The sequence below is a fragment of the Oncorhynchus clarkii genome, chromosome 2 (genome assembly GCF_045791955.1).
Source record: "Oncorhynchus clarkii lewisi isolate Uvic-CL-2024 chromosome 2, UVic_Ocla_1.0, whole genome shotgun sequence".
NCBI classification, from domain to species: Eukaryota; Metazoa; Chordata; class Actinopteri; order Salmoniformes; family Salmonidae; genus Oncorhynchus; species Oncorhynchus clarkii.
This window is the reverse complement of record NC_092148.1, coordinates 21,197,585-21,222,827: the sequence shown is the minus strand read 5'-3', so window position 1 is coordinate 21,222,827 and position 25,243 is coordinate 21,197,585. Positions and strand designations below refer to the sequence as shown.

The 25,243-nt window shown below is 46.3% G+C and overlaps 1 pseudogene; it reads right to left on the bottom strand.

The window, feature by feature from the left end:
• Positions 1-295: 295 nt before the first annotated feature.
• On the bottom strand, positions 296-25,243 carry LOC139376902 (dihydropyrimidinase-like; annotated as a pseudogene).

Genomic DNA, 25,243 nt, shown 5'->3' with positions numbered 1-25,243 from the left:
TGGAAGATCCTGGCTTACGGGAGACTCTAGCGGCTCTGGACAGAGAGGAGACTCTAGCGGCTCTGGACAGAGAGGAGACTCTAGCGGCTCTGGACAGACGGGAGACTCTAGCGGCTCTGGACAGACGGGAGACTCTAGCGGCTCTGGACAGACGGGAGACTCTAGCGGCTCTGGACAGACGGGAGACTCTAGCGGCTCTGGACAGACGGGAGACTCTAGCGGCTCTGGACAGACGGGAGACTCTAGCGGCTCTGGACAGACGGGCAGCTCAGGCGGCGCTGGGCAGACGGGCAGCTCAGGCGGCGCTGGGCAGACGGGCAGCTCCGGCAACGCTGGAGAGGAGGAAGGCTCTGGCAGCACTGGACACAGGAGCTCTGTCGCCTCTGGACTGAGGGGCTCTGGCGCCTCTGGACTAATGGGAAGCTATGGCAGCGCCGGACAGGCGGGAGACTCCGGCAGCGGCGGACAGGCGAGGCGCACTGTAGGCCTGGTGCGTGGTGCCGGCACTGGTGGTACTGGGCCGAGGACACGCACCTCAGGACGAGTGCGGGGAGCTGCCACCGGAGGGCTGATGCGTGGAAGTGGTACTGGATAGACCAGACCGTGTAGGCGCACTGGAGCTCTTGAGCACCGAGCCTGCCCAACCTTACCTGGTTGAATGCTCCCGGTCGCCCTGCCAGTGCAGCGAGGTGGAATAGCCCACACTGGGCTCTGCAGGCGAACCGGGGCACCATGCGCAAGGCTGGTGCCATGTACGCCGGCCCAAGGAGACGCACTGGAGACCAGATGCGTAGAGCCGGCTTCATGGCACCTGGCTCGATGCCCACTCTAGCCCGGCCGATCCGAGGAGCTGGTACAGTGCCTTGCGAAAGTATTCGGCCCCCTTGAACTTTGCGACCTTTTGCCACATTTCAGGCTTCAAACATAAAGATATAAAACTGTATTTTTTTGTGAAGAATCAACAACAAGTGGGACACAATCATGAAGTGGAACGACATTTATTGGATATTTCAAACTTTTTTAACAAATCAAAAACTGAAAAATTGGGCGTGCAAAATTATTCAGCCCCTTTACTTTCAGTGCAGCAAACTCTCTCCAGAAGTTCAGTGAGGATCTCGGAATGGATTGGATGGATTGTATTTATCATCATTAGTCATTTAGGTCAACATTGGATCATTCCGAATTTTGCACACCCAATTTTTCAGTTTTTGATTTGTTAAAAAAGTTAGAAATATCCAATAAATGTCGTTCCACTTCATGATTGTGTCCCACTTGTTGTTGATTCTTCACAAAAAAATACAGTTTTATATCTTTATGTTTGAAGCCTGAAATGTGGCAAAAGGTCGCAAAGTTCAAGGGGGCCGAATACTTTCGCAAGGCACTGTATGTATGTATGTTCCCTCTGCTGGCACGTCAAGGCACGTCATCTGCAATAACATTGAAAGTCAATATAATTTTTTTTTTTAAAGTTCTTAAGTTTTTTTTTACCCTCGCATGTGTCGTCACCTTCAGACATGAGCTTGTCGTCAGAACAGATGTTGAGCACGTTAACCAGCATCTCTGTCACTTTCTCGCCTACAAAGGGCAGAGACCAGGCCATGACGTCCATGTATGTTTGTATGTATTATGATTTCTGTTCTGATTTGAAAAAAATTAAGAATAAAATAACATTTTAAAGAAATGTTTTACAACTGTGTTTTTCTATACACACAGTTTAGAAGATAATATACACAAAATGAGTGTTTCCTCTAGCTATGATTATGAAAGCTACTGGCAAATGACATTCTCTGGTCTAATTACCAATACATCATAATAGTATTTGGAACATGACGAGAAAAAAAGCACGTCATCTGCAATATTTTTCAGTCAATAAATTGTGTCTAAACATTTTCAGCGTTTTCTTACAGTACTATTGTGGCAGCTATTTGAGAAGTGCTGCCTGCTACCCGGGTATCCAGACATTATTCTGTCTGCCATATGCCTAGGGCTGCTGGAATGAGACGTTAAATCTAAATGAGCCGTTTAAATGAACTGACAAATGATACAGATCACTTTTAAAGTTTTGCATTTAAGAAACGCTGTGTCTAACGGAAAGTAAACCTTTAACCTTTATTTGGTTGCTGCAGAGAAATTACAACTATGAAACTACATGAGCAGCTAGAGGAGAGAAAGCAATCTTACAATTCAAATCATTTGTGAAAAAACAAATCATTGTTTCAATAAATGATTAATGACAATGCTTTTATGACAGGTAATATTTCCCTCCACAGTCATCTTGTGCAGCGCCAATAAAATAAAAACGAACAATTCTAAAAAAGGGGAAGGAGAAGGACACTAGGCTAAAAGACTAAATAATTAAGACGAATAGAGAGAGTTATTTTCTCCATCTCTCCGGTACCCTAATGACACAAACCCAAAGGATATGTCCTAAATGGCACCCTATTTCCCATAGTGCACCACTTCTGATCAGCGCCTTACGTAGGGAATATGATGCTATTTGGCATGTAGAACTACTGTAGCTTTGTTGCATTGCATAACTGAGTCTTGCCTCCGGACCCTGATGTTTTTAAGCCACATTTAGGCCAATTAATTACGCAGTTTCACCGATTAATTCATAGTTACAAAAATCTAACATGAAGAGCTACAAAGACTCAATCCCACTATAGGACTAGAACAAAGTGGTAGCACACAGACTGTACAACAAACAATGCTACTATACTGTACTACAATATGTAATTGTATACTATAGGATTACTATACAACCGCTAGTCTCTCATCACAGCCCATTAAAATGTTAAAATACATAATCCAGTAGTTGATTTGGTTCTGGGTGCTAGGACTTTACAACCTCACAAGCCTGGGACACTAAAATAGATCGGAAATAGAATTGGACATGATGTCGTCATCAAGGCTAAGAGGATAGGTAAGGACTAGATCACTTCCTTATTCCAGAGCTGCATAGACACATGCACTACAGGGACACACTGTATCTCTGTCTGTTCGGATTGGGGAGTACAGTTCCACATCTACGGTCTCATATAGATTACAAATGTCACTTTCTTTCTTACTCTAGGAAGGACACTTATGCAACCCTTCCCTTTGGCCAATTCAAAACAACACCATATATTTGATTTAATATAACTTTAAATCCATACATTCAGGTATTTTGTATTGTGATGAAGACTCAGAATAAACAGGTCTCAATTTATGAGAAAATGTGTCAACCTCAACATAAAGAAAATGACTACATCACAACTGGATATTACTATCTCACTCATGCCCCAAAAATCAGTGCTTACATGAGCATGTTGAATTGCTCACTGGGATTATTCATAACCCTATTATTTAATTTCCCAAAACATTACTAATATGCCCAATGGATACAGTGCAAAAAGAGATCAAATGGTGCAAATCTAACTGTTTAAATTATCTTAATTTGAACGATGTAGATGACACAGCAGTGTTGCCACGGCTAATTATATCCAGGCTGTACCATGGTTAGTTATATCCAGGCTGTACCATGGTTTTTATATCCAGGCTGTACCATGGTTAATTATATCCAGGTGGTACCATGGTTAGTTATATCCAGGCGGTACCATGGTTAGTTATATCCAGGCTGTACCATGGTTAGTTATATCCAGGCTGTACCATAACTAGTTATATCCAGGCTGTACCATGGTTAGTTATATCCAGGCTGTACCATAGCTAGTTATATCCAGGATGTACCATAGTTAGTTATATCCAGGCTGTACCATGGCTAGTTATATCCAGGCTGTACCATAGCTAGTTATATCCAGGCGGTACCATAGCTAGTTATATCCAGGCTGTACCATAGCTAGTTATATCCAGGATGTACCATAGCTAGTTATATCCAGGATGTACCATACCATAGCCAGGATGTACCACACCATAGCTAGTTGTATCCAGGCTGTACCTTAGCTAGTGAACATGAAACCTGTTTCTTATTTATCCAAATGTTTTTCACTGTGAAAAAAGGCTTTGTGGGAAGCTCAATTTGGCAGCATCATCTGCAGTGTAACACGCAGTTAATAGTAGTGATGAAATGCTACTCGTTGGATAACAAGCATACACAGAGATTTAAAAAGTAGCATCATTAAAACAGTTAATCATTTAGCTAAACATCACTAATTCACTATGTGATTAACGAGAAACGTCTTGGATGGTCTTTATCCTTGTCTCACCTGGTTGCCGTAGCGTCCAGGTGAGCGTCACATCCTTTAGCAGCAACCTGCGTTGCTGCTGGTGACAGCTACAAATCGATTCTCGCCCATTTTCCTGCTATGCTGCTGAAAGCAATTACACAAAATACTGAGTTTCAATATTCTGGATATGAATGACAAATTCCATATCTGTAACGGTTTTCTTCCGTCGAAGGAGAGGAGGACCAAAATGCAGCGTGGTTAGAGTTCATGGTTTTTAATAAGAGAAACGAAGCATGAACACAATTACAAAACAAACGTGGCAAAACCCGAAATAATACTATCTGGTGCAGAGAACACAAAGACAGTAAACAACCACCCACAAACCCCAATACAAAACAAGCTACCTAAATATGGTTCCCAATCAGAGACAATGACTAACACCTGCCTCTGATTGAGAACCATATCAGGCCATACATAGAGACGCCAAACTAGACACACAACATAGAATGCCCACCCAGCTCACGTCCTGACCATCACTAAAACAAGGAAAACACACAAAAGAACTATGGTCAGAACGTGACAGTACCCCCCCCCCCCCCCCCCCCCCCCCCCAAGGTGCGGACTCCGACCGCACAACCTAAACCTATAGGGGAGGGTCTGGGTGGGCATCTGTCCGCGGTGGAGGCTCTGGCGCTGGACGTGGACCCCACTCCACCATTGTCTTTGTCCACCTCCTTAGCGTCCTTTGAGTGGCGACCCTCACCCCGAGAACCATATCAGGCCACACATAGAAACGGACAAACTAGACACACAACATAGAATGCCCACCCAGGTCACGTCCTGACCAACACTAAAACAAGGAAAACACAAAAGAACTATGGTCAGAACGTGACAATATCTACTGGCATAATTAATCTGACCAAAGGTCAATGCTTAACAGTGCAGTAAGTGATTCAAAGCTTCACTCCAAAACTTGTCATTTTTTGCCAGCGTTCTACAATGTTAACTTTTGCAATGGCCTCTGGGTAAACCGACTAAGCGTTTTTCTGAGAGAAGGACAGAAATAAGTAAGGGAGGAAGAAAAACGAAAGAGGACAGAAAGAAAGCTAGCCTGCTGCTACATCCACTATGACAGTGTGGATTGATTCTGACAGATGATAACTTCCTTGATACACATAATACATTGCATAATATAAATTAGTATCTTCTCTTCTCACAGCAGAAATGTCACTCGGCACCTTTAAACTCCTGCTATAGAACGTAGTCAACCGTCTGAAAATAGTACCACTCATTTTTGAAGGACCTGTATCCTTGAAACAGACTAAGCCAAGTCCCGAACAACAAAATAACTTTCAATGTAGAATCTCCATGAGTATGCTTTTTGGTTTAGGACTATAGGCTTAATCTGTCTGGGAAACTAGCCTATGTTGTGTATAATAAAGAATGATGTGATATGCAGAAGGAGAGGCCTAACTGACAACGCCCTTCTCCCAACTGACAGACATCCTGTCCTCCACTCCGTTGACTCCGTTGGGGATCTTTGTAAAGTCCTCTTTGCCCAGGGCCTTCTGACACACAGAGAATGTGCAGTTGTCTGTCCCAGTCACACTGAGGTCATCACTGGAAGAATGAAACAGAAGCATCTACATCACTAAACGGTAAGGCAGCCATCTTTACTGCCTGTCATTCATTTCTATTGCACCGACAATATACAGTTTCACTTCACTTTCCTTTCTTTTTCAAAGATTCCACTGTGTTTTGCACTGTTGTTTACCTTCCCAGTTCCTGTGTTCCTGGCTGGTCGTTAACACTGTGTTACATGCACTCCACTCTGACATATATTATGAGATGTATGAGTCATGACTGTTGGGGTCATACGCTGATAGCACTAGTCATGACTGCTTATAACATCTGTTATGTCATTGTTATGACAGTGTTATGGAGCACTTATGTGACAGAGGGTGCATGGAAGGTGTAACCTAATATGCTTTACTCAGGGAAAAGGGCAGGAGAGGGACAGTGAGAGCAGGTTGATATTGTTTATGGCTCCACATACTTTGCCAGTAGGTCCATAAGGTGTCCCGTGGTGCTGGGGTCAGGCCTCAGAGGTGGGCCCATGACGAACTTGGCAGCGTGGGCCCAGTCTTTGTGCCAGCAGTGGGTGCCATCTGTACCCAGTCATGCTGCTATGGGCTCTCCAAACACCGCACGGCTTGTTGGGGCACAAATATCTCTAAAACCATGCATACATAACATAGAACACCATCCATGTCATGTTGAGCCTCTCTTTCACTCTCTCACTCTCTCATTCTGTCTCTCACTCTCTCATTCTGTCTCTCACTCTGTCTGTCTGTCTGTCTGTCTGTCTGTCTGTCTGTCTGTCTGTCTGTCTGTCTCTCTGTCTGTCTCTCTCGCTCTCTGTCATTCTTTGCCACCCACAGTTCCTCCCAGCAGGCAGTGTCAGGCCCCCTCCCCATTCCTGCGTGCGTTGGACACCACCTTAGCGGCAGACTTGCGCATGACGTGGACCACATAGAGCGGGCAGTTGACAGCGTATGAGATGGTGACGGCTCTCTGGGTGGCCTCAGCCTCCACCTCCTTAGGACGACACGACCCTCCGGACCTGTGATGCCCAGGGACAGCATCTTCTTAGCCCCCTGCCAAGTGAGAGAAGGTCAGTTTAAAAAATGCCTCCTAAATGGCAGATAAAAGAAACTGTCTGTGTGACACAGATAAACTTTTGTGAAATATTCACAGAAATAGTTACATAAGGTTATACAAGCATGAGCAGATTAGCATAGAATATTACACCGTGACGCAAACAGGTTTTCCTCAGGTAGTGTTGAGGGAGGAAGCTGACACGTTACATGCTTTTTGCCAACAGACAACGGGTTTATTACAAATACTACTCTATGGAAGTTTAGTTGCTAATTGTTTACATGAAAGTTGTCTGTAAACTCACTCTAAACATATACACATTTATTGTGAGCATCTCCTGAATATTTTCTGTCACCAAAAAGACTTCAGATTGGGCATCTGCTGCCCTCTAGTGGTTATTCTACAGACCTCACCTTGGAACAGAAAGTTAACAATCCAGAGCTGGAACATTCCAACCTGAATCAAACGGAACTCGGTGTTGATCCTTGGACTTTTTGTGTAACTGATATTGTATTGAGTGATCACTGCTTTTAGTATCATTTCAGGTTACCACCGACCCACCTGTTCAGTTTAAACAGAGGACAGTTACTGTAATGAACCTTGCCCCTTCAGACATTTACAAGGAACAAACAAAATAAGAGAGAAGTTTCCGCCTTAGTTAATCATTTATTGTGCTCTTTGCTTCCACATTGCAGCAACATTAAAAACATTCTCAGCAACATGACTTAATTTTCAAACTCGAGAAAGAATGAATGACAGAGGGGTAAAATTATCAATTATAAAATTATCAACATTAAAAGCCATGAACTGTAATTCCAGTGTCATGAGATTGCAAAACATGACAGTGCAAAACACATTTGGTTCGGTTCCTGTACCTCATATGAAGGAATGAGATGAGCTACTGTTCATGTGCCTTTATGTAGGCCATGACACGTAAATGGTATGTTGGCTGTGTTCTAGGAAGGACCTCGATGACACACATGATAAGGTACATGAGATGAATGGAGGGAACAGGATAGATAAAGATGAAGAAGACTGTGAAGACTGTAACATATCACACGTGTAATTTTGTAATACATGCTAGTTTTGTAATACTAGCATGTATAGTAATAACATCCTCACGTGTGATATGTTACTGTCAGACATTATGTGATTTGACATCCCATAGTTATGTTGGTGCTGCTGTAACGGATGTGAATTGGCTAGCTAGTTAGCTGTGTTCGCGCTAAATAGCGTTTCAATCGGTGACATCACTTGCTCTGAGACCTTGAAGTAGTAATTCCCCTTGCTCTGCAAGGGCCGAGGCTTTTGTGGAGCGATGGGTAACGATGCTTCGTGGTTGACTGTTGTTGATGTGTGCAGAGGGTCCCTGGTTCGCGCCCGGGTATGGGAGGGGACAGTCTAAAGTTATACTGTTACATTGATGCTGTTAACCCGGATCACTGGCTTAGACAGGGTTAGTTTTACATGGCTTGGACAGGGTTCGTTTTACATGGCTTGGACAGGGTTCGTTTTGCATGGCTTGGACAGGGTTCGTTTTGCATGGCTTGGACAGGGTTCGTTTTGCATGGCTTGGACAGGGTTAGTTTTGCGTGGCTTAGATAGGGTTAGTTTTGCATGGCTTGGACAGGGTTAGTTTTGCATGGCTTGGACAGGGTTAGTTTTGCATGGCTTGGACAGGGTTAGTTTTGCATGGCTTGGACAGGGTTAGTTTTGCATGGCTTGGACAGGGTTAGTTTCGCATGGTTTAGACAGGGTTAGTTTTGCATGGCTTGGACAGGGTTAGTTTTGCATGGCTTAGATAGGGTTCATTTTGCATGGCTTGGACAGGGTTAGTTTTGCATGGCTTGGACAGGGTTAGTTTTGCATGGCTTGGACAGGGTTAGTTTTGCATGGCTTGGACAGGGTTAGTTTTGCATGGCTTGGGTGGTGTTCATTTTGCATGGCTTGGATGGTGTTCATTTTGCATGGCTTGGACGGGGTTAGTTTTGCATGGCTTGGACAGGGTTAGTTTTGCATGGCTTGGACAGGGTTTGTTTAGCATGGCTTGGACAGGGTTAGTTTTGCATGGCTTGGACAGGGTTAGTTTTGCATGGCTTGGACAGGGTTTGTTTAGCATGGCTTGGACAGGGTTAGTTTAGCATGGCTTGGACAGGGTTAGTTTTGCATGGCTTAGATAGGGTTAGTTTTGCATGGCTTGGACAGGGTTAGTTTTGCATGGCTTAGATAGGGTTAGTTTTACATGGCTTGTGGGGGGGGGGGGGGGGGGGTTCATTTTGCATGGCTTGGACAGGGTTAGTTTTGCATGGCTTAGATAGGGTTAGTTTTGCATGGCTTGTGGGGGGGGGGGGGGGGTCATTTTGCATGGCTTGGAATGGGTTAGTTTTGCATGGCTTGGATGGTGTTCATTTTGCATGGCTTGGATGGTGTTCATTTTGCATGGCTTGGACGGGGTTAGTTTTGCATGGCTTGGACAGGGTTAGTTTTGCATGGCTTGGACAGGGTTAGTTTTGCATGGCTTGTGGGGGGGGTTCATTTTGCATGGCTTGGGTGGTGTTCATTTTGCATGGCTTGGATGGTGTTCATTTTGCATGGCTTGGATGGTGTTAATTTTGCATGGCTTGGACAGGGTTAGTTTTGCATGGCTTAGATAGGGTTAGTTTTACATGGCTTGGACAGGGTTAGTTTTGCATGGCTTGTGGGGGGGGTTCATTTTGCATGGCTTGGACAGGGTTAGTTTTACATGGCTTGGACGGGGTTAGTTTAGCATGGCTTGGACAGGGTTAGTTTTGCATGGCTTGGACGGGGTTAGTTTAGCATGGCTTGGACGGGGTTAATTTTGCATGGCTTGGACAGGGTTAGTTTTGCATGGCTTGGACAGGGTTTGTTTAGCATGGCTTGGACGGGGTTAGTTTTGCATGGTTTGGACAGGGTTTGTTTTGCATGGCTTGGATAGGGTTCGTTTTGCATGGCTTGGACAGGGTTAGTTTTGCATGGCTTAGATAGGGTTAGTTTTGCATGGCTTGGACAGGGTTAGTTTTGCATGGCTTGGACAGGGTTAGTTTTGCATGGCTTGGACAGGGTTAGTTTTGCATGGCTTGGACAGGGTTAGTTTTGCATGGCTTGGACAGGGTTAGTTTTGCATGGCTTGGACAGGGTTAGTTTCACATGGTTTGGACAGGGTTAGTTTTGCATGGCTTGGACAGGGTTAGTTTTGCATGGCTTAGATAGGGTTCATTTTGCATGGCTTGGACAGGGTTAGTTTTGCATGGCTTGGACAGGGTTAGTTTTGCATGGCTTGGACAGGGTTAGTTTTGCATGGCTTGGGTGGTGTTCATTTTGCATGGCTTGGACAGGGTTAGTTTTGCATGGCTTGGACAGGGTTAGTTTTGCATGGCTTAGATAGGGTTAGTTTTACATGGCTTGTGGACAGGGGGGGGGGGGGGGGTTCATTTTGCATGGCTTGGACAGGGTTAGTTTTGCATGGCTTAGATAGGGTTAGTTTTGCATGGCTTGGACAGGGTTAGTTTTGCATGGCTTAGATAGGGTTAGTTTTGCATGGCTTGTGGGGGGGGGGGGGGGGGGGGGGGGGGGGTCATTTTGCATGGCTTGGAATGGGTTAGTTTTGCATGGCTTGGATGGTGTTCATTTTGCATGGCTTGGATGGTGTTCATTTTGCATGGCTTGGACGGGGTTAGTTTTGCATGGCTTGGACAGGGTTAGTTTTGCATGGCTTGGACAGGGTTAGTTTTGCATGGCTTGTGGGGGGGGTTCATTTTGCATGGCTTGGGTGGTGTTCATTTTGCATGGCTTGGATGGTGTTCATATTGCATGGCTTGGATGGTGTTAATTTTGCATGGCTTGGACAGGGTTAGTTTTGCATGGCTTAGATAGGGTTAGTTTTACATGGCTTGGACAGGGTTCGTTTTGCATGGCTTGTGGGGGGGGTTCATTTTGCATGGCTTGGACAGGGTTAGTTTTACATGGCTTGGACGGGGTTAGTTTAGCATGGCTTGGACAGGGTTAGTTTTGCATGGCTTGGACGGGGTTAGTTTAGCATGGCTTGGACGGGGTTAATTTTGCATGGCTTGGACAGGGTTAGTTTTGCATGGCTTGGACAGGGTTTGTTTAGCATGGCTTGGACGGGGTTAGTTTTGCATGGTTTGGACAGGGTTTGTTTTGCATGGCTTGGATAGGGTTCGTTTTGCATGGCTTGGACAGGGTTAGTTTTGCATGGCTTAGATAGGGTTAGTTTTGCATGGCTTGGACAGGGTTAGTTTTGCATGGCTTGGACAGGGTTAGTTTTGCATGGCTTGGACAGGGTTAGTTTTGCATGGCTTGGACAGGGTTAGTTTTGCATGGCTTGGACAGGGTTAGTTTTGCATGGCTTGGACAGGGTTAGTTTCGCATGGTTTGGACAGGGTTAGTTTTGCATGGCTTGGACAGGGTTAGTTTTGCATGGCTTAGATAGGGTTCATTTTGCATGGCTTGGACAGGGTTAGTTTTGCATGGCTTGGACAGGGTTAGTTTTGCATGGCTTGGACAGGGTTTGTTTAGCATGGCTTGGACGGGGTTAGTTTTGCATGGTTTGGACAGGGTTTGTTTTGCATGGCTTGGATAGGGTTCGTTTTGCATGGCTTGGGACAGGGTTAGTTTTGCATGGCTTAGATAGGGTTAGTTTTGCATGGCTTGGACAGGGTTAGTTTTGCATGGCTTGGACAGGGTTAGTTTTGCATGGCTTGGACAGGGTTAGTTTTGCATGGCTTGGACAGGGTTAGTTTTGCATGGCTTGGACAGGGTTAGTTTTGCATGGCTTGGACAGGGTTAGTTTCGCATGGTTTGGACAGGGTTAGTTTTGCATGGCTTGGACAGGGTTAGTTTTGCATGGCTTAGATAGGGTTCATTTTGCATGGCTTGGACAGGGTTAGTTTTGCATGGCTTGGACAGGGTTAGTTTTGCATGGCTTGGACAGGGTTAGTCTTGCATGGCTTGGGTGGTGTTCATTTTGCATGGCTTGGACAGGGTTAGTTTTGCATGGCTTGGACAGGGTTAGTTTTGCATGGCTTGGACAGGGTTTGTTTAGCATGGCTTGGACAGGGTTAGTTTAGCATGGCTTGGACAGGGTTAGTTTTGCATGGCTTAGATAGGGTTAGTTTTGCATGGCTTGGACAGGGTTAGTTTTGCATGGCTTAGATAGGGTTAGTTTTACATCTCTTGGGGGGGGGGGTCATTTTGCATGGCTTGGACAGGGTTAGTTTTGCATGGCTTAGATAGGGTTAGTTTTGCATGGCTTGGACAGGGTTAGTTTTGCATGGCTTAGATAGGGTTAGTTTTGCATGGCTTGTGGGGGGGTGGGGGTTCATTTTGCATGGCTTGGACAGGGTTAGTTTTGCATGGCTTGGATGGTGTTCATTTTGCATGGCTTGGATGGTGTTCATTTTGCATGGCTTGGACGGGGTTAGTTTTGCATGGCTTGGACAGGGTTAGTTTTGCATGGCTTGGACAGGGTTAGTTTTGCATGGCTTGGGGGGGGGGTTCATTTTGCATGGCTTGGGTGGTGTTCATTTTGCATGGCTTGGATGGTGTTCATTTTGCATGGCTTGGATGGTGTTAATTTTGCATGGCTTGGACAGGGTTAGTTTTGCATGGCTTAGATAGGGTTAGTTTTACATGGCTTGGACAGGGTTAGTTTTGCATGGCTTGTGGGGGGGGTTCATTTTGCATGGCTTGGACAGGGTTAGTTTTACATGGCTTGGACGGGGTTAGTTTAGCATGGCTTGGACAGGGTTAGTTTTGCATGGCTTGGACGGGGTTAGTTTAGCATGGCTTGGACGGGGTTAATTTTGCATGGCTTGGACAGGGTTAGTTTTGCATGGCTTGGACAGGGTTTGTTTAGCATGGCTTGGACGGGGTTAGTTTTGCATGGTTTGGACAGGGTTTGTTTTGCATGGCTTGGATAGGGTTCGTTTTGCATGGCTTGGACAGGGTTAGTTTTGCATGGCTTAGATAGGGTTAGTTTTGCATGGCTTGGACAGGGTTAGTTTTGCATGGCTTGGACAGGGTTAGTTTTGCATGGCTTGGACAGGGTTAGTTTTGCATGGCTTGGACAGGGTTAGTTTTGCATGGCTTGGACAGGGTTAGTTTTGCATGGCTTGGACAGGGTTAGTTTCGCATGGTTTGGACAGGGTTAGTTTTGCATGGCTTGGACAGGGTTAGTTTTGCATGGCTTAGATAGGGTTCATTTTGCATGGCTTGGACAGGGTTAGTTTTGCATGGCTTGGACAGGGTTAGTTTTGCATGGCTTGGACAGGGTTAGTTTTGCATGGCTTGGGTGGTGTTCATTTTGCATGGCTTGGACAGGGTTAGTTTTGCATGGCTTGGACAGGGTTAGTTTTGCATGGCTTGGACAGGGTTTGTTTAGCATGGCTTGGACAGGGTTCGTTTTGCATGGCTTGGACAGGGTTAGTTTTGCATGGCTTAGATAGGGTTAGTTTTGCATGGCTTGGACAGGGTTAGTTTTGCATGGCTTAGATAGGGTTAGTTTTACATCTCTTGGGGGGGGGGGTCATTTTGCATGGCTTGGACAGGGTTAGTTTTGCATGGCTTAGATAGGGTTAGTTTTGCATGGCTTGGACACGGTTAGTTTTGCATGGCTTAGATAGGGTTAGTTTTGCATGGCTTGTGGGGGGGGTGGGGGTTCATTTTGCATGGCTTGGACAGGGTTAGTTTTGCATGGCTTGGATGGTGTTCATTTTGCATGGCTTGGATGGTGTTCATTTTGCATGGCTTGGACGGGGTTAGTTTTGCATGGCTTGGACAGGGTTAGTTTTGCATGGCTTGGACAGGGTTAGTTTTGCATGGCTTGTGGGGGGGGTTCATTTTGCATGGCTTGGGTGGTGTTCATTTTGCATGGCTTGGATGGTGTTCATTTTGCATGGCTTGGATGGTGTTAATTTTGCATGGCTTGGACAGGGTTAGTTTTGCATGGCTTAGATAGGGTTAGTTTTACATGGCTTGGACAGGGTTAGTTTTGCATGGCTTGTGGGGGGGTTCATTTTGCATGGCTTGGACAGGGTTAGTTTTACATGGCTTGGACGGGGTTAGTTTAGCATGGCTTGGACAGGGTTAGTTTTGCATGGCTTGGACGGGGTTAGTTTAGCATGGCTTGGACGGGGTTAATTTTGCATGGCTTGGACAGGGTTAGTTTTGCATGGCTTGGACAGGGTTTGTTTAGCATGGCTTGGACGGGGTTAGTTTTGCATGGTTTGGACAGGGTTCGTTTTGCATGGCTTGGATAGGGTTCGTTTTGCATGGCTTGGACAGGGTTAGTTTTGCATGGCTTAGATAGGGTTAGTTTTGCATGGCTTGGACAGGGTTAGTTTTGCATGGCTTGGACAGGGTTAGTTTTGCATGGCTTGGACAGGGTTAGTTTTGCATGGCTTGGACAGGGTTAGTTTTGCATGGCTTGGACAGGGTTAGTTTTGCATGGCTTGGACAGGGTTAGTTTCGCATGGTTTGGACAGGGTTAGTTTTGCATGGCTTGGACAGGGTTAGTTTTGCATGGCTTAGATAGGGTTCATTTTGCATGGCTTGGACAGGGTTAGTTTTGCATGGCTTGGACAGGGTTAGTTTTGCATGGCTTGGACAGGGTTAGTTTTGCATGGCTTGGACAGGGTTAGTTTTGCATGGCTTGGGTGGTGTTCATTTTGCATGGCTTGGACAGGGTTAGTTTTGCATGGCTTGGACAGGGTTAGTTTTGCATGGCTTGGACAGGGTTTGTTTAGCATGGCTTGGACAGGGTTAGTTTAGCATGGCTTGGACAGGGTTAGTTTTGCATGGCTTAGATAGGGTTAGTTTTGCATGGCTTGGACAGGGTTAGTTTTGCATGGCTTAGATAGGGTTAGTTTTACATCTCTTGGGGGGGGGGGTCATTTTGCATGGCTTGGACAGGGTTAGTTTTGCATGGCTTAGATAGGGTTAGTTTTGCATGGCTTGGACAGGGTTAGTTTTGCATGGCTTAGATAGGGTTAGTTTTGCATGGCTTGTGGGGGGGGGGGGGGGGGGGGGTTAATTTTGCATGGCTTGGACAGGGTTAGTTTTGCATGGCTTGGATGGTGTTCATTTTGCATGGCTTGGATGGTGTTCATTTTGCATGGCTTGGACGGGGTTAGTTTTGCATGGCTTGGACAGGGTTAGTTTTGCATGGCTTGGACAGGGTTAGTTTTGCATGGCTTGTGGGGGGGGTTCATTTTGCATGGCTTGGGTGGTGTTCATTTTGCATGGCTTGGATGGTGTTCATTTTTGCATGGCTTGGATGGTGTTAATTTTGCATGGCTTGGACAGGGTTAGTTTTGCATGGCTTAGATAGGGTTAGTTTTACATGGCTTGGACAGGGTTAGTTTTGCATGGCTTGTGGGGGGGGTTCATTTTGCATGGCTTGGACAGGGTTAGTTTTACATGGCTTGGACAGGGTTAGTTTTGCATGGCTTGGACGGGGTTAGTTTAGCATGGCTTGGACGGGGTTAATTTTGCATGGCTTGGACAGGGTTAGTTTTGCATGGCTTGGACAGGGTTTGTTTAGCATGGCTTGGACGGGGTTAGTTTTGCATGGTTTGGACAGGGTTCGTTTTGCATGGCTTGGATAGGGTTCGTTTTGCATGGCTTGGACAGGGTTAGTTTTGCATGGCTTAGATAGGGTTAGTTTTGCATGGCTTGGACAGGGTTAGTTTTGCATGGCTTGGACAGGGTTAGTTTTGCATGGCTTGGACAGGGTTAGTTTTGCATGGCTTGGACAGGGTTAGTTTTGCATGGCTTGGACAGGGTTAGTTTTGCATGGCTTGGACAGGGTTAGTTTCGCATGGTTTGGACAGGGTTAGTTTTGCATGGCTTGGACAGGGTTAGTTTTGCATGGCTTAGATAGGGTTCATTTTGCATGGCTTGGACAGGGTTAGTTTTGCATGGCTTGGACAGGGTTAGTTGTGCATGGCTTGGACAGGGTTAGTTTTGCATGGCTTGGGTGGTGTTCATTTTGCATGGCTTGGACAGGGTTAGTTTTGCATGGCTTGGACAGGGTTAGTTTTGCATGGCTTGGACAGGGTTTGTTTAGCATGGCTTGGACAGGGTTAGTTTAGCATGGCTTGGACAGGGTTAGTTTTGCATGGCTTAGATAGGGTTAGTTTTGCATGGCTTGGACAGGGTTAGTTTTGCATGGCTTGTGGGGGGGGTTCATTTTGCATGGCTTGGATAGGGTTAGTTTTGCATGGCTTGGACAGGGTTAGTTTTGCATGGCTTGGACAGGGTTAGATTTGCATGGCTTGGACAGGGTTAGTTTTGCATGGCTCGGATGGTGTTCATTTTGCATGGCTTGGATGGTGTTCATTTTGCATGGCTTGGACGGGGTTAGTTTTGCATGGCTTGGACAGGGTTAGTTTTGCATGGCTTGGACAGGGTTTGTTTAGCATGGCTTGGACAGGGTTAGTTTAGCATGGCTTGGACAGGGTTTGTTTAGCATGGCTTGGACGGGGTTAGTTTTGCATGGCTTGGACAGGGTTAGTTTTGCATGGCTTGGACAGGGTTAGTTTTGCATGGCTTGGGTGGTTTTCATTTTGCATGGCTTGGATGGTGTTCATTTTGCATGGCTTGGATGGTGTTAATTTTGCATGGCTTGAACGGGGTTAGTTTTGCATGGCTTAGACAGGGTTAGTTTTGCATGGCTTGGACAGGGTTAGTTTTGCATGGCTTGGACAGGGTTAGTTTTGCATGGCTTGGACAGGGTTAGTTTTGCATGGCTTAGATAGGGTTAGTTTTACATCTCTGGGGGGGGGGTCATTTTGCATGGCTTGGACAGGGTTAGTTTTGCATGGCTTGGGTGGTGTTCATTTTGCATGGCTTGGACAGGGTTAGTTTTGCATGGCTTGGACAGGGTTAGTTTTGCATGGCTTGGACAGGGTTTGTTTAGCATGGCTTGGACAGGGTTAGTTTAGCATGGCTTGGACAGGGTTAGTTTTGCATGGCTTAGATAGGGTTAGTTTTGCATGGCTTGGACAGGGTTAGTTTTGCATGGCTTAGATAGGGTTAGTTTTACATCTCTTGGGGGGGGGGTCATTTTGCATGGCTTGGACAGGGTTAGTTTTGCATGGCTTAGATAGGGTTAGTTTTGCATGGCTTGGACAGGGTTAGTTTTGCATGGCTTAGATAGGGTTAGTTTTGCATGGCTTGTGGGGGGGGGGGGGGGGGGGTTCATTTTGCATGGCTTGGACAGGGTTAGTTTTGCATGGCTTGGATGGTGTTCATTTTGCATGGCTTGGATGGTGTTCATTTTGCATGGCTTGGACGGGGTTAGTTTTGCATGGCTTGGACAGGGTTAGTTTTGCATGGCTTGGACAGGGTTAGTTTTGCATGGCTTGTGGGGGGGGTTCATTTTGCATGGCTTGGGTGGTGTTCATTTTGCATGGCTTGGATGGTGTTCATTTTTGCATGGCTTGGATGGTGTTAATTTTGCATGGCTTGGACAGGGTTAGTTTTGCATGGCTTAGATAGGGTTAGTTTTACATGGCTTGGACAGGGTTAGTTTTGCATGGCTTGTGGGGGGGGTTCATTTTGCATGGCTTGGACAGGGTTAGTTTTACATGGCTTGGACAGGGTTAGTTTTGCATGGCTTGGACGGGGTTAGTTTAGCATGGCTTGGACGGGGTTAATTTTGCATGGCTTGGACAGGGTTAGTTTTGCATGGCTTGGACAGGGTTTGTTTAGCATGGCTTGGACGGGGTTAGTTTTGCATGGTTTGGACAGGGTTCGTTTTGCATGGCTTGGATAGGGTTCGTTTTGCATGGCTTGGACAGGGTTAGTTTTGCATGGCTTAGATAGGGTTAGTTTTGCATGGCTTGGACAGGGTTAGTTTTGCATGGCTTGGACAGGGTTAGTTTTGCATGGCTTGGACAGGGTTAGTTTTGCATGGCTTGGACAGGGTTAGTTTTGCATGGCTTGGACAGGGTTAGTTTTGCATGGCTTGGACAGGGTTAGTTTCGCATGGTTTGGACAGGGTTAGTTTTGCATGGCTTGGACAGGGTTAGTTTTGCATGGCTTAGATAGGGTTCATTTTGCATCGCTTGGACAGGGTTAGTTTTGCATGGCTTGGACAGGGTTAGTTTTGCATGGCTTGGACAGGGTTAGTTTTGCATGGCTTGGGTGGTGTTCATTTTGCATGGCTTGGACAGGGTTAGTTTTGCATGGCTTGGACAGGGTTAGTTTTGCATGGCTTGGACAGGGTTTGTTTAGCATGGCTTGGACAGGGTTAGTTTAGCATGGCTTGGACAGGGTTAGTTTTGCATGGCTTAGATAGGGTTAGTTTTGCATGGCTTGGACAGGGTTAGTTTTGCATGGCTTGTGGGGGGGGTTCATTTTGCATGGCTTGGATAGGGTTAGTTTTGCATGGCTTGGACAGGGTTAGTTTTGCATGGCTTGGACAGGGTTAGATTTGCATGGCTTGGACAGGGTTAGTTTTGCATGGCTCGGATGGTGTTCATTTTGCATGGCTTGGATGGTGTTCATTTTGCATGGCTTGGACGGGGTTAGTTTTGCATGGCTTGGACAGGGTTAGTTTTGCATGGTTTGGACAGGGTTCGTTTTGCATGGCTTGGATAGGGTTCGTTTTGCATGGCTTGGACAGGGTTAGTTTTGCATGGCTTAGATAGGGTTAGTTTTGCATGGCTTGGACAGGGTTAGTTTTGCATGGCTTGGACAGGGTTAGTTTTGCATGGCTTGGACAGGGTTAGTTTTGCATGGCTTGGACAGGGTTAGTTTTGCATGGCTTGGACAGGGTTAGTTTTGCATGGCTTGGACAGGGTTAGTTTCGCATGGTTTGGTCAGGGTTAGTTTTGCATGGCTTGGACAGGGTTAGTTTTGCATGGCTTAGATAGGGTTCATTTTGCATCGCTTGGACAGGGTTAGTTTTGCATGGCTTGGACAGGGTTAGTTTTGCATGGCTTGGACAGGGTTAGTTTTGCATGGCTTGGGTGGTGTTCATTTTGCATGGCTTGGACAGGGTTAGTTTTGCATGGCTTGGACAGGGTTAGTTTTGCATGGCTTGGACAGGGTTTGTTTAGCATGGCTTGGACAGGGTTAGTTTAGCATGGCTTGGACAGGGTTAGTTTTGCATGGCTTAGATAGGGTTAGTTTTGCATGGCTTGGACAGGGTTAGTTTTGCATGGCTTGTGGGGGGGGTTCATTTTGCATGGCTTGGATAGGGTTAGTTTTGCATGGCTTGGACAGGGTTAGTTTTGCATGGCTTGGACAGGGTTAGATTTGCATGGCTTGGACAGGGTTAGTTTTGCATGGCTCGGATGGTGTTCATTTTGCATGGCTTGGATGGTGTTCATTTTGCATGGCTTGGACGGGGTTAGTTTTGCATGGCTTGGACAGGGTTAGTTTTGCATGGCTTGGACAGGGTTTGTTTAGCATGGCTTGGACATGGTTAGTTTAGCATGGCTTGGACAGGGTTTGTTTAGCATGGCTTGGACGGGGTTAGTTTTGCATGGCTTGGACAGGGTTAGTTTTGCATGGCTTGGACAGGGTTAGTTTTGCATGGCTTGGGTGGTTTTCATTTTGCATGGCTTGGATGGTGTTCATTTTGCATGGCTTGGATGGTGTTAATTTTGCATGGCTTGGACGGGGTTAGTTTTGCATGGCCTAGACAGGGTTAGTTTTGCATGGCTTGGACAGGGTTAGTTTTGCATGGCTTGGACAGGGTTAGTTTTGCATGGCTTAGATAGGGTTAGTTTTACATGGCTTGGACAGGGTTAGTTTAGCATGGCTTGGACAGGGTTTGTTTAGCATGGCTTGGACGGGGTTAGTTTTGCATGGCTTGGACAGGGTTAGTTTTGCATGGCTTGGACAGGGTTAGTTTTGCATGGCTTGGGTGGTTTTCATTTTGCATGGCTTGGATGGTGTTCATTTTGCATGGCTTGGATGGTGTTAATTTTGCATGGCTTGGACGGGGTTAGTTTTGCATGGCTTAGACAGGGTTAGTTTTGCATGGCTTGGACAGGGTTAGTTTTGCATGGCTTGGATAGGGTTAGTTTTGCATGGCTTAGATAGGGTTAGTTTTACATGGCTTGGACAGGGTTAGTTTTGCATGGCTTGGGGGGGGGGGTTCATTTTGCATGGCTTGGACAGGGTTCGTTTTGCATGGCTTGGACAGGGGGGGGGGTCGTTTTGCATGGTTTGGACATGGTTAGTTTTGCATGGCTTGGACAGGGTTAGTTTTGCATGGCTTGGACAGGTTTAGTTTTGCATGGCTTGGACAGGGTTAGTTTTGCATGGCTTGGGTGGTGTTCATTTTGCATGGCTTGGATGGTGTTCATTTTGCATGGCTTGGACAGGGTTAGTTTTGCATGGCTTGGACAGGGTTAGTTTTGCATGGCTTAGATAGGGTCAGTTTTACATGGCTTGGACAGGGTTAGTTTAGCATGGCTTGGACAGGGTTTGTTTAGCATGGCTTGGACGGGGTTAGTTTTGCATGGCTTGGACAGGATTAGTTTTGCATGGCTTGGACAGGGTTAGTTTTGCATGGCTTGGGTGGTTTTCATTTTGCATGGCTTGGATGGTGTTCATTTTGCATGGCTTGGATGGTGTTAATTTTGCATGGCTTGGACGGGGTTAGTTTTGCATGGCTTAGACAGGGTTAGTTTTGCATGGCTTGGACAGGGTTAGTTTTGCATGGCTTGGACAGGGTTAGTTTTGCATGGCTTAGATAGGGTTAGTTTTACATGGCTTGGACAGGGTTAGTTTTGCATGGCTTGGGGGGGGGGGGGGTTCATTTTGCATGGCTTGGACAGGGTTCGTTTTGCATGGCTTGGACAGGGTTAGTTTTGCATGGCTTGGACAGGTTTAGTTTTGCATGGCTTGGACAGGGTTAGTTTTGCATGGCTTGGGTGGTGTTCATTTTGCATGGCTTGGATGGTGTTCATTTTGCATGGCTTGGACGGGGTTAGTTTTGCATGGCTTGGACAGGGTTAGTTTTGCATGGCTTGGACAGGGTTTGTTTAGCATGGCTTGGACAGGGTTAGTTTTGCATGGCTTGGACAGGGTTAGTTTTGCATGGCTTGGACAGGGTTTGTTTAGCATGGCTTGGACAGGGTTAGTTTTGCATGCAAATGGACAGGGTTAGTTTTGCATGGCTTAGATAGGGTTAGTTTTGCATGGCTTGGACAGGGTTAGTTTTGCATGGCTTAGATAGGGTTAGTCTTACATGGCTTGGACAGGGTTAGTTTTGCATGGCTTGTGGGGGGGGGGGGGGGGGGGGTTCATTTTGCATGGCTTGGACAGGGTTCGTTTTGCATGGCTTGGACGGGGGGGGGGTCGTTTTGCATGGATTGGACAGGGTTAGTTTTGCACGTTTTGGACAGGGTTAGTTTTGCACGTTTTGGACAGGGTTAGTTTTGCATGGCTTGGACAGGGTTAGATTTGCATGGCTTGGACAGGGTTAGTTTTGCATGGCTTGGATGGTGTTCATTTTGCATGGCTTGGATGGTGTTCATTTTGCATGGCTTGGACGGGGTTAGTTTTGCATGGCTTGGACAGGGTTAGTTTTGCATGGCTTGGACAGGGTTTGTTTAGCATGGCTTGGACAGGGTTTGTTTAGCATGGCTTGGACGGGGTTAATTTTGCATGGCTTGGACAGGGTTAGTTTTGCATGGCTTGGACAGGGTTTGTTTAGCATGGCTTGGACGGGGTTAGTTTTGCATGGCTTGGACAGGGTTAGTTTTGCATGGCTTGGACAGGGTTAGTTTTGCATGGCTTGGACAGGGTTAGTTTTGCATGGCTTGGACAGGGTTAGTTTTGCATGGCTTGGGTGGTGTTCATTTTGCATGGTTTGGATGGTGTTCATTTTGCATTGCTTGGACGGGGTTAGTTTTGCATGGCTTGGACGGGGTTAATTTTGCATGGCTTGGACAGGGTTCGTTTTGCATGGCTTGGACGGGGGGGGGGGTCGTTTTGCATGGATTGGACAGGGTTAGTTTTGCACGTTTTGGACAGGGTTAGTTTTGCACGTTTTGGACAGGGTTAGTTTTGCATGGCTTGGACAGGGTTAGATTTGCATGGCTTGGACAGGGTTAGTTTTGCATGGCTTGGATGGTGTTCATTTTGCATGGCTTGGATGGTGTTCATTTTGCATGGCTTGGACGGGGTTAGTTTTGCATGGCTTGGACAGGGTTAGTTTTGCATGGCTTGGACAGGGTTTGTTTAGCATGGCTTGGACAGGGTTTGTTTAGCATGGCTTGGACGGGGTTAATTTTGCATGGCTTGGACAGGGTTAGTTTTGCATGGCTTGGACAGGGTTTGTTTAGCATGGCTTGGACGGGGTTAGTTTTGCATGGCTTGGACAGGGTTAGTTTTGCATGGCTTGGACAGGGTTAGTTTTGCATGGCTTGGACAGGGTTAGTTTTGCATGGCTTGGACAGGGTTAGTTTTGCATGGCTTGGGTGGTGTTCATTTTGCATGGTTTGGATGGTGTTCATTTTGCATTGCTTGGACGGGGTTAGTTTTGCATGGCTTGGACGGGGTTAATTTTGCATGGCTTGGACAGGGTTAGTTTTGCATGGCTTGGACAGGGTTTGTTTAGCATGGCTTGGACGGGGTTAGTTTTGTATGGCTTGGACAGGGTTAGTTTTGCATGGCTTGGACAGGGTTAGTTTTGCATGGCTTGGACAGGGTTAGTTTTGCATGGCTTGGATGGTGTTCATTTTGCATGGCTTGGACGGGGTTAGTTTTGCATGGCTTGGACAGGGTTAGTTTTGCATGGCTTGGACAGGGTTTGTTTAGCATGGCTTGTACAGGGTTTGTTTAGCATGGCTTGGACATTGTTAATTTTGCATGGCTTGGACAGGGTTAGTTTTGCATGGCTTGGACAGAGTTTGTTTAGCATGGCTTGGACGGGGTAAGTTTTGCATGGCTTGGATAGGGTTAGTTTTGCATGGCTTAGATAGGGTTAGTTTTGCATGGCTTGGACAGGGTTAGTTTTGCATGGCTTGGACAGGGTTAGTTTTGCATGGCTTAGATAGGGTTAGTTTTGCATGGCTTGGAGAGGGTTAGTTTTGCATGGCTTGGAGAGGGTTAGTTTTGCATGGCTTGGACAGGGTTAGTTTTGCATGGCTTGGACAGGGTTAGTTTTGCATGGCTTGGACGGGGTTAGTTTTGCATGGCTTGGACAGGGTTCATTTTGCATGGCTTGGACAGGGTTAGTTTTGCATGGCTTGGACAGGGGGGGGGGTCGTTTTGCATGGATTGGACAGGGTTAGTTTTGCACGTTTTGGACAGGGTTAGTTTTGCACGTTTTGGACAGGGTTAGTTTTGCATGGCTTGGACAGGGTTAGATTTGCATGGCTTGGACAGGGTTAGTTTTGCATGGCTTGGATGGTGTTCATTTTGCATGGCTTGGATGGTGTTCATTTTGCATGGCTTGGACGGGGTTAGTTTTGCATGGCTTGGACAGGGTTAGTTTTGCATGGCTTGGACAGGGTTTGTTTAGCATGGCTTGGACAGGGTTTGTTTAGCATGGCTTGGACGGGGTTAATTTTGCATGGCTTGGACAGGGTTAGTTTTGCATGGCTTGGACAGGGTTTGTTTAGCATGGCTTGGACGGGGTTAGTTTTGCATGGCTTGGACAGGGTTAGTTTTGCATGGCTTGGACAGGGTTAGTTTTGCATGGCTTGGACAGGGTTAGTTTTGCATGGCTTGGACAGGGTTAGTTTTGCATGGCTTGGGTGGTGTTCATTTTGCATGGTTTGGATGGTGTTCATTTTGCATTGCTTGGACGGGGTTAGTTTTGCATGGCTTGGACGGGGTTAATTTTGCATGGCTTGGACAGGGTTAGTTTTGCCTGGCTTGGACAGGGTTTGTTTAGCATGGCTTGGACGGGGTTAGTTTTGTATGGCTTGGATAGGGTTAGTTTTGCATGGCTTGGACAGGGTTAGTTTTGCATGGCTTGGACAGGGTTAGTTTTGCATGGCTTGGATGGTGTTCATTTTGCATGGCTTGGACGGGGTTAGTTTTGCATGGCTTGGACAGGGTTAGTTTTGCATGGCTTGGACAGGGTTTGTTTAGCATGGCTTGTACAGGGTTTGTTTAGCATGGCTTGGACATTGTTAATTTTGCATGGCTTGGACAGGGTTAGTTTTGCATGGCTTGGACAGAGTTTGTTTAGCATGGCTTGGACGGGGTAAGTTTTGCATGGCTTGGATAGGGTTAGTTTTGCATGGCTTAGATAGGGTTAGTTTTGCATGGCTTGGACAGGGTTAGTTTTGCATGGCTTGGACAGGGTTAGTTTTGCATGGCTTAGATAGGGTTAGTTTTGCATGGCTTGGAGAGGGTTAGTTTTGCATGGCTTGGAGAGGGTTAGTTTTGCATGGCTTGGACAGGGTTAGTTTTGCATGGCTTGGACAGGGTTAGTTTTGCATGGCTTGGACGGGGTTAGTTTTGCATGGCTTGGACAGGGTTAGTTTTGCATGGCTTGGACAGGGTTAGTTTTGCATGGCTTGGACTGGGTTAGTTTTGCATGGCTTGGACAGGGTTAGTTTTGCATGGCTTGGACAGGGTTAGTTTTGCATGGCTTGGACAGGGTTAGTTTTGCATGGCTTAGATAGGGTTAGTTTTGCATGGCTTGGACAGGGTTAGTTTTGCATGGCTTGGACAGGGTTAGTTTTGCATGGCTTGGACAGGGTTAGTTTTGCATGGCTTGGACAGGGTTTGTTTAGCATGGCTTGGACAGGGTTAGTTTTGCATGGCTTGGACAGGGTTAGTTTTGCATGGCTTGGACAGGGTTAGTTTTGCATGGCATGCATCGCCTATTTAGTCAATTAGGCTACATCCGGATGAAACATTAACCTAAACCAATGACCTCTGGAATACTTACACACTGAGTGGACACTCAATAGGAACTTGTGACTGACCCTTTCAAAATAATGTATTAACGACCAGTAGAAAAATATTGGGATTATGGTGGCCCAGAAAGCAATTACCGTATGGTTTGCTACACAATTTTTACGATTTCAAATGGTCCCACTGAAATTAATCAGGGCACACCTCAACACCCACTAAACGGGAGCAAAATTACATCAAAGGCTGTTGAAGAACAGTGTGTACCGTTTGGGGGCAATGTGTTTAGTTCAGTACAAACCTTCACGCAACTTCGCAAAAGTTGAAGTTGACTGAACAAACCCCAGGTTTGAGCCATATTGACTGTGGTCAGAAATGTTTTGGAATACCTCTGCAATAAGGTCTCCATTCTCTGCGTGCACCTGGGCTATGGCTCCAATCTCTTTGCATTGGGAAAACGCAGCATTCAGCTCATGGATTTGAAGCATGAACACATCCTTTTATGCCATGAACATCTTGAAGGAGTTGAGGCCTTTCTCTTTGGCCAT